This window comes from Falco peregrinus, chromosome 3 (assembly GCF_023634155.1).
Source record: "Falco peregrinus isolate bFalPer1 chromosome 3, bFalPer1.pri, whole genome shotgun sequence".
In the NCBI taxonomy this organism is placed as follows: domain Eukaryota; kingdom Metazoa; phylum Chordata; class Aves; order Falconiformes; family Falconidae; genus Falco; species Falco peregrinus.
Window position 1 is genome coordinate 114,151,248 of NC_073723.1, and position 13,675 is coordinate 114,164,922.

A 13,675-nucleotide genomic window follows, 5' to 3' on the forward strand; every position below is an offset into this window, starting at 1 on the left:
CATGCCTGAGCAGGTATATCTTGGAGCATCTGTAGCCATGGTTGTGTTGGCGCTGCAGCAGGTATGCCTCTGAAGGAATAGTGGCCCAAGGACAAGTCCGTGCTGCAGCAGGTACACCCTGAAGCATCAGTGGCTGTGCATGAGGTCATGCTGGAGTACCTCAAAGTGTGTGGCCGTGGATAAGCCCACGACAGAGCAGGTACAGCCCTGCAGGGATTGTGGCCAGAGATAAGGCCATGCTGGAGCTGATTTACTTCTGAAGGGACTGTGGCTGTGGGTAAGGCGAGGCTTGAGCAGGTCTATGGTCATGGGCCATGGATAAGGCCATATTTGAGTTCCAACAGATGCACCTCGAAGAGACGGTGGCTGTGGATGAGTCTATGCTGCAGCAGATAAACTCCTGGAGAGAGTGTGGCTTGTAGCTGAGGTGCCACTTGGAGCAGATACAACCCTAAGGGACTGCAGTCTGTGGATAAGTCCAAGCTGAAGCAGGGGCAAGGGGAGGAGTTCATTGCAATATTAAACCCTGTGAGCCAGTCTTGAAGGGTCCAGGGGTGGAGATTGTAATGGGTATACCTTTAAATTGTTGTAACCCATGACTTGAGTTTCATGTTATAGGAATGAATATAGCAAGAACCACCTGAACCATTGGAGGACAAGCTTTACAAGAAGCAGTGCAAGTGCAGAAGTGACCCGACCTGAGCTGGCTTTGATGCCCGATAACTCCATACAACACACAACCTCTCTTCACCCGAGTGACGACCATAAGAGATTGTGTTCATGTACTAAATGAACTCAGTGGACACTCTTATAGACATTTTTATGGCGTGGTGCATAGACTAGGGGAACAATTATTTGTGTATTATGAAAGGACGTGAAGGGTGATGGTGGTTAATGAGGTTGCATTGGAAAGTGTGGCATGACGTAAATGGTATGGAGTAAGGGGTGGATACTGTCTTGGTTTCAGCTGGGATGGAGATAATTTTCTTCGTAGTAGTTAGTACAGTGCTGTGTTTTGGCTGTGATGTGAGAACAATGTTGATAGGACCCTGACGTTTTTAGATGTTGCTGAGCGATGTTTATACTAAATCAAGGACTTACCAGTTTCTTGGGCCCTGCTAGTGAGAGGGCTGGAGGGGCATGGGAAACTGGGAGGGGATACAGTCAGGACAGGTGGCCTGAACTAGCCAAAGAGGTATTCCATACCATATGACATCATGCTGAGTATATAAACTGGGGGAATAAGAAGGAAGCGGGGGGACATTGGCATTATGGCATTTGTCTTCCCGAGTAACCGTTATGTGTGATAAGAGCCCTGCTTTTCTGGAGATGACTGAACACCTGCCTGCCAATGGAAAGTAGTGAATGAATTCCTTGTTTTGCTTTGTTTGCATGTGTGGCTTTTGCTTTACCTGTTGAATTCTAATCTCAACCCTTGAGTTTTACATTCCTTTCCAATTTTCCTCCCCATCTCTCTGGGTGAGGGGGAGTGAGTTAGCGGCTGCCTGGTGCTTAGTTGCAGGCCAGGGTTAAACCACAACATGGCTTTAAAGCTGTTTGTTTATTGTTCACTGGAAACTTGCCTCACATTGTCTGGAATTCATACATTCCTGTTGTCCAGGAATGTTTGATTTTTGTGTAAATTTAATGTAGAACATGTAAATATTTTCTTAAATGAATGTTTGTTTTATGGAATTGTTCCTTTGTGTGTGTGTTTCAGTTAGGTCTTGATTTGCAGTTTGCAGGCAGTTGATTTCATCAAAGATGTAATGGCTGGAACCCAGTTTAGAACTGGAGGGAATGATACTCTGATGTTTTACAGTTTTCTGCAAGTACTTTCAAGACATTACGTTAATAGGTGAGAGCTATCCTTCTTACAATGTTGCCTTGAAATTACTTGGTTGCACAGTTCTGATGGGGAAGTTTTTCTGTCTTGGCTTGTGTGGATAGCTGTTTTTTTCTCCATATCGCAAGAAGAGACAACTAAATAGAAGACCTGTAGGCCTTTTACATTAAACTATTTTACTGATAGGCCATTGAAAGAACAGTGTCAGGGAAAAACTGGCTTGTTGCCAGTATAGCCTTCCTAAAGACACTAAGTTAACTGGTGTTTTTATGTAGTAGCTGCATTACATATGAAACAGGTGAACATAGTTAAGACTAGTGTGTTTTTTACTTAAGAATGTTGAAGGAAGTTCAGTCAGAATATAGTCATGTGAACAGGATTTTTAAGCCCCTTAGTGTGATTTTTATGTTATGTTAAATGCTGATAGGAAAACGTGCATTGTTCTGACAAGTGGCACAGAACTGATTTATGTTAAAATATACAGCAAGCTGCATTACTTTCTGAGAGAGTGTTTGATAAGCTAGCATAAAGCACGCTTAACTACTGCCACCTCTTCATTTACAGTATGAGAAATATTGTGAAACTAATTTTGAAAGGCCTCTTTGACTGTTAATTGGTTGATATTAGCTATCAAAAATCTGCTACTTGCTTTTAGTTCACTTACAGCTTCTGTGTAGGTGGTTGAATGCTGCTGTGTGAAATATGTTCCTACATCAGTAACTCCCTGTCTGTTTGAAAAGCAAATCAAAATGAGATGAGTCCAGCAAACTGATTACATAATTTGCATGATTTAAGAAAAGTCATGTTATGCTCTGAGCAGTACAGTTTAAATTTATCTCTTTTATCAAGTCTTCCAAGGTGTAAAAGAGACCTTTTCCAGAAGGATAAAAGGTATAGTTTCTTAACTGTAAGAGGCTGTGGTATGGCCAAGGCCATACATGCCTGACACTTAGTTGTAATTCTTACTGTGGTGAGTGGTGTTCCCCCCACCCCCCTTTAAGGCTCTCAAGATGTCTGGATGCATGTGCATGTGGGAAAGTATCAGTTTTTGACAAAAAAACCCTAGTTCTTCCTATGAGATGGAAGCTGTCTCGTTTGCTTTCTCTTATGAATTTCCGGAGGGAAGAGGAGAATAATAATAAACTAAACTTTCCTGTTACTACTCCATGTTTTGGGGGATTCTGGAGGGGTGTGGTGGAGCAGTGCCTGACGTTATTTTCATATGCTAGGCATCTTACATAGTTTCAAGAAATCAAGACTTCCTTCCCTATGTAACTGAACTTGGGGTCATGTGGTTTCAGAGTGTTAACATTTTATCAAGATTATAGTAGAAACTTTCTGGTTTTAGAGCTTATCTCTCTGTCTGTAGGGAAAGATTATTGTAGGTATGGTCACATCCTGTGGTTACTGTCACTTTAAGAAAAGAAGTCTGTTGACTTTTCTGAAGCCTTTGAATGTGGAAGTCATTACTACACTAAAAAAAGCGAGCTGTAGTCCACTGTGATTTCAATAGAAGACTGTAAATCCATTGCAAATTTTACGTATCTGTTAGTTCAATTTCTGCTATACTTGGGGTGTTGAGAAAATCTCTTGGTAAATAATCTTATTCTGGAAGGAAGGTTGTAAAGGAAGCATTTGGCAGTCATTTCCTTGAGCTTGTGAGTATAAGCATGCTTTATAATAGTCTAAACATACCATAGGCTGATAGAGGTATCAAGTTTTCCATTTGTGAAGATACTTGTAGTTGAAACTGGAGGGAAAAACACACAAACTTCCATTGGTTTACAGTCGCTTTTAATAAGAGTTCAAAAAGGTATGTTTATTATTTTTTGTTGCTTTACTCCTCTCCCCCCCTTTAATGAGAGTTTTATTTTGTTTGCTTTTTTTATATACAGCTGAGGAAAAAATGGCTGCTTGGTTTTGTTTTTTAAAAACTTAAAAAATTTTCAAATATGTAAAGCTGTCCTTCTAAATATGACTCTCTTGACAAATATTTGGGTTTTTTTCTTGTTTTGTTTAATATAATACCTTCTAAAATGAATTTTGTGTGTCACTTTGTTAAATTCAAGAAGTTGCTGAACAGATTGATGTCTTGCCGCAAATACCATATAATCTGGCAGACACAACTGGACTTTATTCTAATATTCTTGGTTTACAATGTACCATTTCATAATCTGGAGTTTCCTAGGGCAGGGATTTTCTACAAAAACACTTCTAAACTTAAGTATTGATCCCTACAGAGAAGGGGAAACAAACCAGAGCAGGAATATTGAAAAAAGTGATTTCTGTGATTAGCTGACATGAACTTTTTTGCTTAGATTTGTCTTGCCTAGTTTGTTTTGATTTCAGGATATGAAAGCTATATCTGGATTTCAAGTTACTTGACTCATTACTTGTTCCCTTGTGACTTGGTCACAATAACCCTCAGCTTTTTAATCTTTTGTGTGTGTGTGTGTGTGTGTGTTTTCTGTCTGTGTTCCATGCCACCCCACCCGCCCAGACCAAGAAAGCATACTGTCTGGCTGATTTTTGTCCTTTTTGATGTGCAACTATTTTGGGTTTCTGTAGCTGGTAGAATTGAGTCTTCAGCATTTGGAGGGGGGAGAACAGGGAGCAGGGTATGGGTTGACCCTACTGTGAACATTCAGTTAATTACGTGGGGGGTTGAGATTGAACTCCTAGTGGGCTGGGCTCATTTGTTTGGGTTTTGCTGCTTTCCCGCCACCCCCGCACCCCCCCACTTACTAAGCTAGGCCTTCCTGTAAAATCCTGAGATTTCACATGTTAGCACGTGAATTGCCTTAGTCTTCACAGCTCCCTGGAGAACAACTTTTGTTTTTTCTTTCCTACTGTGACAGCAATGCTGCATTCATCCAAGATGATGTATAAAAATAACCGTACCAGATTTCTTCCAAAGACATGTAGAATGGAGTTATGCAGCACTTCAGCTAGTGATGTACTGACTATACCAACAGTAAGTTTTTGGCTGTCACAGGTTTTGAATGGGCTGAGAAGGAATCTGAGGCAACTTGTGTGTGTTGTGGTGGTGTTTTTGTTTGTTTTTTACCTCATAACAAGCACTGAGTACCACAAGTGCACAGGTCCTGGGAATTTTTTTTTTTTCTTTGGAGGAATTTTTTTGCATTTGTGCTTTGCTCTCAAGAATTGTGCCTCTCTTGTCAGGTAGGGTTTGGTCCAAAGCCGTTACCTTACAGGGGTGGCTAAGGAGTTGTTGGTGACAGTTACAGCAACAGCAGTGCCTGGAAATTCATAAGGCTGAAGTTCCTGAGACTTCTGCGCTTGATAGGGGCCTCCTTTCCCAGAGTATTGACGTGGCATCAGATTTTAAGTGACCTGTAAGGACTTATGTCTTGACTGAAAGTCTTCTGAAACACGAACCTGAACACCGTGTAAGTACAGAAAAGGAGTCATAGTTCTTGAACTGTGAGATGTGTGATAATGTTAGTCTTTCAGTTTAGCAGATTAGACGTTGCGTACCTAGAGGCTTGGGGGGGGTGGGGGGCAGAGAGAGCAGGGGGAGAGGCGGATGTGGACCCCACCCTCACCCCAAACAGGAACAACCAAACCCCATAAAAAAACTGCCACCAAACCCAACCAAGCAAAATCCAACCCAACAAAAAGAAGCCAAAGCTCTGAAGGTTCATGGTCTGTAAAAGGGTACAAGTTCTATTTGGGGATTTGAGAGAGGCAAGGAAATGGTTGATCCAACAGTTATACGCTAAATTAAAATAACTCTTCATGTGCTGATTTTTAAAACCTGCTGTCTGCTGTATATGTAAATGTGGGCTGAAGTGGGCAAGACCGTTTTAACTGTGTGCAGGGTTTGCAGTATCCGTAGGCAGACTTTGATTACAGAATGAAATGGCCTTTTGATTGTGTTAGAGCAATAATAACATTTCGCTGAATTTCCTCCTAAGGAATACATTTTAGTAGTGTGGAAAAGCACCCTCGTATAATTTGTGGAGCAAACTGTAGCTGAATTAGAGCTGTGGCAAGAAGCTGCTTAAAACTCAGTGCATGTTTCCTGTTGGGTATTCACATGGGCTCACAGATCTGCAAGTGTAGACAAAAGACTTTTCCTGCTTCAAGCAAGGTTGAAGAAATTTGTGTTTAGACAGTAGTAACTGTCTTGTCAAGAGCTGAGTGTCAGTTACTCAGCTGTATTTGCGCTAATAAAACAGTGTAAAAGAAGAAAACATCACCTCTAACCTGACCAAAGGTTCCGTGTTTAGAATAGGTAGATGCTTTGATGTTGAATTAAAAACAAATGGGAATGGGAAAGAAATAGTTCTGCTGTTCTGCGCAGTTAAGAGGTGACCTTTCATGCTAGTAGCCCAGCCTACATTTCCTCTGCTTTGCCGAGGAATCTTTAGTTGACCGGTGGCCTCCAGAATTCTCTAGCTAATTTTTAGCTTAAGCTGCCTCAGCTTCAGACTCCTGGTTTGACTGGAGGTATCACTGTTGTTTTGGCTGGGAATACATGCACTGACAGTGAAAGGGAAGCTGTTCATGAGGTCTGGAATTAAGTGACACACAAGAAAAACAGTGCTGTGACAATAATATTAAGCTGTTAACTTGTTCTCCATGAGCTTACTCCTTTCCTCTTGCCCCTTACCCAATGCCAGATCCAAGGGGAGGGCTTTATTTCTATGGAGCTCTGAAGACACTATTAAGTCCCCTTTTAAAAATAGGTTCAGCTTAGCAGGGGTTTAATGTGTTACACTTATTGCTTGCCTAAGCTGGGAAGTAGTGTTACATTAGCTTGTAGAAAACACTTGTAATCATACCTCTATGTTAAGGTTAAGGTTGGGTTTTTGTACCATTTGTGCGAGTCAGCGTACTTGAGCCTGCATTTAAAAAAGTTAACTGGGTGTATTAACTGTATGACTTCAGAGTGAGCTGCTTTTAAGTGTTTTTTTGAGACCTCTTTGTTTTGTATGTCTTCTTTTTTTTAAAAAAGTTCATTTACCCATTTAATCTGTATAATCTCATTAAGCCTGTTTATGGTTAGTTTGTGTTTGAAGTGTATACATATTTGGTAGACCTGAAATGGCTCCTTTGGAGCAGTTTTTCTAGCAGGTGAAATGTTTATGTGTCCTTGATAGCTAATTCTGTCAGAAGTGGAGAATGCTGCTGATCAATAGATCTTGTGGCTTGGAGGGAGTATATCTGCATTTAATATTCTTCAAATTTGTATGTCTGTATTTAATACTCTTCAAATACGGTAGGACTCTTGTGTGAAGTTATGAATTATTCTTGTTTGTTATGAGTAGTATGTCTAGAAAGCAGCACATTTTACAGCCCTTTGAAGATACACTGTCTCACTTCTTATTGCTCAATCTTTCATGAGCTGAAGTGCATAGGTACAGTAAACGAAGTGTTACAGTATTCATGGAAGGCGCTGAAAACTCTTAACGGGTGCTTTCCACTTCTTAGCTGTAAGGAGAGATGGTGTACCTGGGTGTATGTGTACCTGCCTTTAAGCAATGTTAGGAATTTACTGACAGCAAGTCAAAGCCTTATTTTTTCAGATTTTCAGTTTCTGTTGTTTATTGTCATGACCTTGATGTTTCTTCAACTAGGTGTTCTATTATAATGTTTATAATAAATATCAGCTCCCTTGGCTGCATGCTTAGGCCTGTGGCATGGAGAGTGCTTTGCTTGTAACTGCATCCCTTGTCTCAGTTCATTATCTGTTAATGGTACTCAACATGACAGGGTGGTTTAGATAAATGAAGGCTGCCAGGAAAACTGGACTGGATTTTGCATGCAGTGGAATTGAGCTTTATTACTTCATTGTGTAACACCAGATAACTAAAGCACACTGGACCAAACATGACGTGTTGCGCGAGGTCTGTTAGCAATTGTTCCAAAGCCATCATTCAGTGAATCTCCACTCAAGCCTGCTCTAGGTCTTGTTCTTAGCAGTATATTTGCCTAACCCTTGTAGAGGTAGTTTTTGTGCAAGAAGTCTTGATGGCTTTTGTGTGTGTATAACTGACGCTTTTCTTCCCTTTTTCAGGCATGCATGATTTTAGCATTGATATTAAAAGAAATATTGTTGTAAGTTTATAATGCTGTGACTAGCAAAGGTGTATTTCATGACCAAGAGAAGATTTCAATCTTTTAAAATCAATTTCCAAAAGACAAGATAAAAAGTCCCTGTTGCAAAACTGAGCTTGAGGCTGTACACTGTGCATGTTTGTTTTATTTTAGTCTGTGAAATGGGGGCAGATCTCCATATCTCATAGGAAAGCCAATTAGTGAAAGTTCAGTTGTTTCTGATGTCAGTGATTGAATGCTGTAGCTGTTCAGTTCATTCAAGAATCTTCAATATGCTATATGAAAACAGATGGGACTTCAGATGATTCCACTGCCATCTACCACATTGCTGAATTCTGAAGTTGGTTTGCCTTGGATTTGTGAGACAGTGTCTGAGACTCCGTACTCTCCTATTCTGTTGTTGTGTTCAAGCTGCTGGATGCTCAACTCCATATTCCTTGAACAACTTTGATCCGAATGGGATTAAAAAAATTATACAGATGCATTATTAATTTTTTTAATTTGAGTGCATTTTCCCGATGTATAGTGACTTTAAGATTTGTGATCCAAGTTGGCTGAGTCATCTGGCCTAAAGGGATAAGGTGGTTTTGAGCAAATATCACCAAAGGGGCTGTTTCTCAAATAAATAAACATGGCCTGATTCAACTTAGTGCTGGAAAGCTCTTTTGGAAGTCATTAGAATTAAACACCGATTTAAATACACACTGGCGAAGTAAGTTCCCTTCTATGATTTGCCACGTGTCAAGCTACATTTGGTTAGAAAATTGAAGTGAGGATAAATGCAGTGTCGTTGCTTTATACCGACTTCAGGATTGGATTTCAGCTCTGGTAGGTTTGGAGCTACGGCTCCACGGCTACTTGGTTACAAAGTTCAGAACCAATTCTTTTGAAATACACTCCATTTCAGAAGCTGTTGTACAGTGATTATTGCAGGAGCTAAGCTTGTGCGGTGTACCATCTTCAATTTGTATTGATCATAGCAGGCTTGCAATGTGGCAATGGCATTAAAATTAATCAGCTACTTCAGCTTTGTTAGTGGTTCTAGGTAGCTATTTCTACTAAGTGTAGAAAACATTTTGAAGTTGGATCTTTGTCTTCTGAAGGACTCTGTGATGTAGTACAAAACATGGCAGAAATGTGTACGGATAAACAGAGGAAAAATACAGTTATGAGTAATGAACAGCATCTGGAAAGAATTAGTTGGCAGACAGTACTTGACAGTGTTGCTGTAATTAATTGGGTCCACAAACCTTGATGATGATGATTACTACTACTATTTACATTTTTATTTTTTAGCTTGGCTTTGTAAAACCAGCTCTGAGAAGGTGTACTCCCTCATTTTTATAGGTAAAATACTACTACGTGGCTAGGAAATGGGTTTGCTTGTCGGGGAAAAGTATACGTTGCCCTCAGGTAATGGATTACATAGATGATTTGTTTTGCATGTTACTCTGCAAAGGAAATAGCAAAGCTTTGCTCTGAAATTAAGTCGGTACTAGCAGCTGAAAGGTCATGGCTGTGGTGGTAAAGAACAGTGTGAGACATTGTGAGATCCAGTCAAGTTGCAGGTTTGCATGAAGATGCCTAGAAAGAGATTAATATTCATCGTTTGTAAAAAATGCCAATTGAATACAATTAAAAGAACATGTTTTGCCGAGCAGATTAACTTATTTCTAATGGGGGGAGGGAAGACGTCGTAGAAGGGATTTTAAACAAAATGGCTTACTAATTGAACACACTGCAACAAAATCCTTGTGTGGAAGCGTCTTTTAACGTGACACTGGACGGGCGTCTCTTTCTTACCCATCTTAGGAGCGAATGCCGCGTGTGGATGCACTCCCTCCGCCCGTCTGTTTTATCTGCATTTTCCCCACCCCCTGTGTGTTTTGATCAGCGTTTGTATAGGCGCGGAGGGCTGCCGGCAGTGCCGTTCCCGGCTGCAGCGCTGGGTGTGAGCCGCCGAGCGCTCCCGGGGGTGCTTTGCCTCCTTCATATCTTGCTTGCAGATGCATTTTCTAGCTGACCACGCTATTAAAGAGCTGCCATCAATCACGGGGCTCCCGGTTCCGGCTCGGCTGAGCGGGGCGGAGGCAGAGGCGGGCCGCCGCCGGGGGAAGGAGCGCGTGTCTCCGTGTGCCTGTGCCTCCGTGTGCGTGCCTGCGTCCCGCCGCCTGGACCGGGCCGGTGCGTGAGGGCCGGGGAGGGGGGAGGCGCGGCGGGGCGGAAGGGGGTGGGGGTGGGGGAAGTTCCGCGCCGGGTTTCCCCCCGCGCCGCCGCACACCCCCCCACCCGGGGCCGTGTGGCGCGGCCCGCCTCCTCCTGGGGCCGGGTGGGGGCCGGCGGCCGCGGCATGTGGCGGCGGCCGCGCTGCTGAGGGGGTGGCCGGGCGGGGGCGAGGGCCGCGGCGGGCCCGGGCGACGCCTTTCGCTGCGCCGCATGCTCTGCAACCCCGGCCCAGCTGCCCGGCGGTGAGGTGCAGGGGCCTCCTTTTGTTCACCAGCTGCGCTTTCCCGTCGCCACGGCCCCCGCTTCCTCCGTTCTTAGCCCTGCCCTGCTCCCGCCTCCTCCTCGGCGGCGGGGTGCGCCGCTGGGCACGGCGGCCGGCCCCCAGCCTCCGCGCGGTGCGGGTTTGCTGGGGCTGGGCCGCCGAGGGGTTGTCCGCCCGTGAGCGGCGGAGCCCGGGCAGGCGGTGGGCGCACCCCGGGGCCGGAGCGGGGACCCGCGCCGCGGGGCTGCCGGGAGCAGCCCGGGGCTCGGTCTCCGCCGTGCCACGGAGAGCGGCTCTCCGAGCCAGGCCGACCGGGCAACTTCGGTGCCTTCTGCCTACAAGTAGCGTTGGGAAGAGGAAGGTTGTTAAGGTTGCTCTTAAAGTTTACTAATTGCGCCGTGGCCAATGATAACACAGAAGGCACCTGGGGAGAAGCAGCTTGACTTGATTCTCTTTTTCCCTTCTGCTTCAGTTTTTTCAGGAAAAAGTTGGATCGGCGCAGTAGGTGAGGCGATAGTTTTTATTGGCCTAGGAAGTTCAGAATGTTGTAAGACCGCAGCGTTTTCTTTCTGTAACAAATGCTTTACCTCTGTATTCTAAATATAAACAGCTAAGCTGAACGTTGTGCTGCGTTGAATTCTGTGGTTTGTGTGGGGTTTTTTTATAATTTTTTTTTTTTTTAGCAAATGAGATAAGGAAGTAAGGATTGCATTTTCCTTATCCTGAAAGAAAGTACTTTTTCACTGCGTCTGATAAAGTGGAATGCCTTTGAAGTACTAATTGGTACAGTGTGTGGCGTAACTTTTTCTTTTTTTAGCGATGTTTAATCGTGCTTTGAGATAGTGACAGGAGACCTGCGGGGCCACTTTGTTTCCTTAAGAAGAAATCAGCCCTGCTTTGTTTTTGCAACCGGTTTTAAGCTGCTCTTGAGTACATGTGGCTTTGCACGGCACGGGGTATTGTGTGGCTGGATGCCCTCCTTACAGCCATATGGGGCTTCTGTAATTGTGCGGGAATGAAAATGGCAGTTGACAAGGCGATTTTTTTTTTTTTTTTTTTTAATTTAACGTTTATGTTAGGCATGGAGTAGAGGGCGGTGGAGAGTAGAAATCTAATGAAGTGTAGTTTTAGATGCTCCACCAATGTATTTTTTTCTGGGAACTCAGTACAAAGTAAACTGGATTTAAAACCCTACAGACCAGCAATATTTCAGTGTAAAACCGTTAATCTTCAGGCAATTAGTTCCAGACGTGCAACCAACTCTACGGTTTCCGTCAGATTTTGTTCTTATAGGCAATCTCATTTTTGAATAATCTATGGCTAGTGAGTATCATAAGACAGACGTTTCAGATGCTTAACAGCAAGTTGAGAATTGTGTAGGAGCAGCATTGAAAAGCTTTTTTTTTTTTTTTTTTTTCCCCAGCCCTGTAATTTAGTAGTATTTAAACTATTTTATAAACATCTCTGGGACCAGCGAAAGGTGTTTTGAGTCCAGAGCACTTGAGTGCTTATTGTACTCTGGCAGGCTGGGTGTTTGGCAGGCAGTTCTTTTAAATGTTATTTGATCTGGCTGCGCGATAGAATTGACTAGGATTACACAATCCGCACCCCCCGCCCGGCAGTTTGAAATTGATGCATCAGCGAGTGGTGTTCAGTAGCGCATTTTTAAGACATAAAGCGTATATTCCCTTTAACCATGTTTCCAGAGAAAGGCAATTAGGAATTTGTCTTGTTTTGCCGTAAGGATTTATGAATTGAGGCAAGGGCTGACGTAATCTATCCTACCACTTCCTTTGTGTGTGTTTTATAGTTGATAGTGTTTTGTTTTACTTAAAATAGCTAGGACTGTTTCTTAAATACTTTTCTGGCTCCCGTATGCTGTAGCCTTTAGTGTAAGCAGACAACTTGTTAAAGTTCTGTGTGATTATGCCGCTTTGAGGAAATGGCTCGCTCCTTTTGTCACTAAGATTCAGTGAATTGCTTGTATGTTAAGTAGACGAGACTTTAATTTTAATTAATGTAATGATGTATACAGCTGTTCTGTCAGAATGCATCGACTGTCTTTGCAATTTTACTACAGGTTGTAGAGAATCCCTTGGTGTGTGTCTCAACCCCTCTTTTGCTGACTTCTGTTTATGTAAAGGTGACAAGATGGGGCTTTTGTTTCCTGATGTGAGTGGTTAATAGCTTGTCTGTGACAGGGCTTTGTTTTGATTTCTGTGTGTGGCAAAGAAAAGAAGCTGTTTAATAATAAACTAATCCTAAACCTCCTTGTTTTTTGGGTTGCAGGGGGATTATGTTACCTATTGTTTTGGTTAAGAGTAGCCAGAATGAATCACTAACTTCCTAATTTTACAGGGTGAGTGTTGTTTGTGTGTGGGGTCTTTTTGGTGTTTTTTGTTTTGTTTTTCTGGTGTGCTGTGAATGAGTTCCTGCTATAGTGATTGACCTACGTGTAGATAAGGCACTTGAAACGGTGACTGCACTCTCTGTCTGGAAAAAAACCCAAACCATTTTTAAAGCATACGAACAATGCTATTCCTTTTTGGCACCTGAGATAGCTTTCATACTACTGAAACTTTGGTTTAGCAAACCACATTTCAGCAGGTGAGAAATACTTCAATCTCTGCAAACTCAGCGGAGTTACTTCAGCATCGACTTCAAGTACAGCTTGGAATGTCCAGGCTATAGTCCGAAAATCGTGTACCGAGGATCTGAATTAACTATTTGGTAGTACTTCATATGGTTGAGGTTTATTGGCAGAAAAAACCCCATCGTTCCAGTAATTTTCTGCTTCATCTTGGTATTGGGGTGCTATAGATTTTTATGAAGGTTCTCTCTGGCAGAGATGCTTTGTATTTTTTAATGAATGTGCATGTTTATAGAGCTGGCTCTGAATGTTAGGATAGCGTGCCTATGTTAATCTTTCCTGGTTCTGGGACTCTTTCAAGTGATACAGAGATTATACTGGTGCTGTATATGTTGAATAAGGTGTAAAAAGGGTTTGTAAAATACTGACAGTGAATATTTCTGTAATTTGTGGAAACATATGGAAAACATGATATTTCACCTGAGATCCAGTTGCTGGTGAAAAAACAATTATGAAGGCAGAGCACAGAAATAGGTATCATGTGGTGAGATTATCATGAAATGCTCTGCTGGCCGAGTGATTTTCAAATTGTGGACCTTTCTTTGCAGCGTTAGCCCAGGCCCTGACAGATGCGTGGGTTGGAAGGTATTGACCGGAGTTGTTGCAG

At 42.7% G+C, this 13,675-nt stretch overlaps 1 protein-coding gene across 7 annotated transcripts in view; it reads left to right on the forward strand.

Moving 5' to 3' along the window:
* RERE (arginine-glutamic acid dipeptide repeats) overlaps window positions 1–13,675 on the forward strand; it is a 254,066-nt gene that overhangs the window by 41,071 nt on the left and 199,320 nt on the right. The window contains exon 1 of one of the 7 annotated variants that reach the window (XM_055799958.1): window positions 9,911–10,114. The exons of 5 other annotated variants lie outside the window; for them this stretch is intronic. The gene's annotated coding sequence lies outside the window, so the exon portion shown is untranslated. Of the gene's footprint in view, window positions 1–9,910; window positions 10,115–10,904; window positions 10,924–13,675 lie in introns of those variants that run through there. One more of the 7 variants, XM_055799959.1, reaches the window with a different exon arrangement.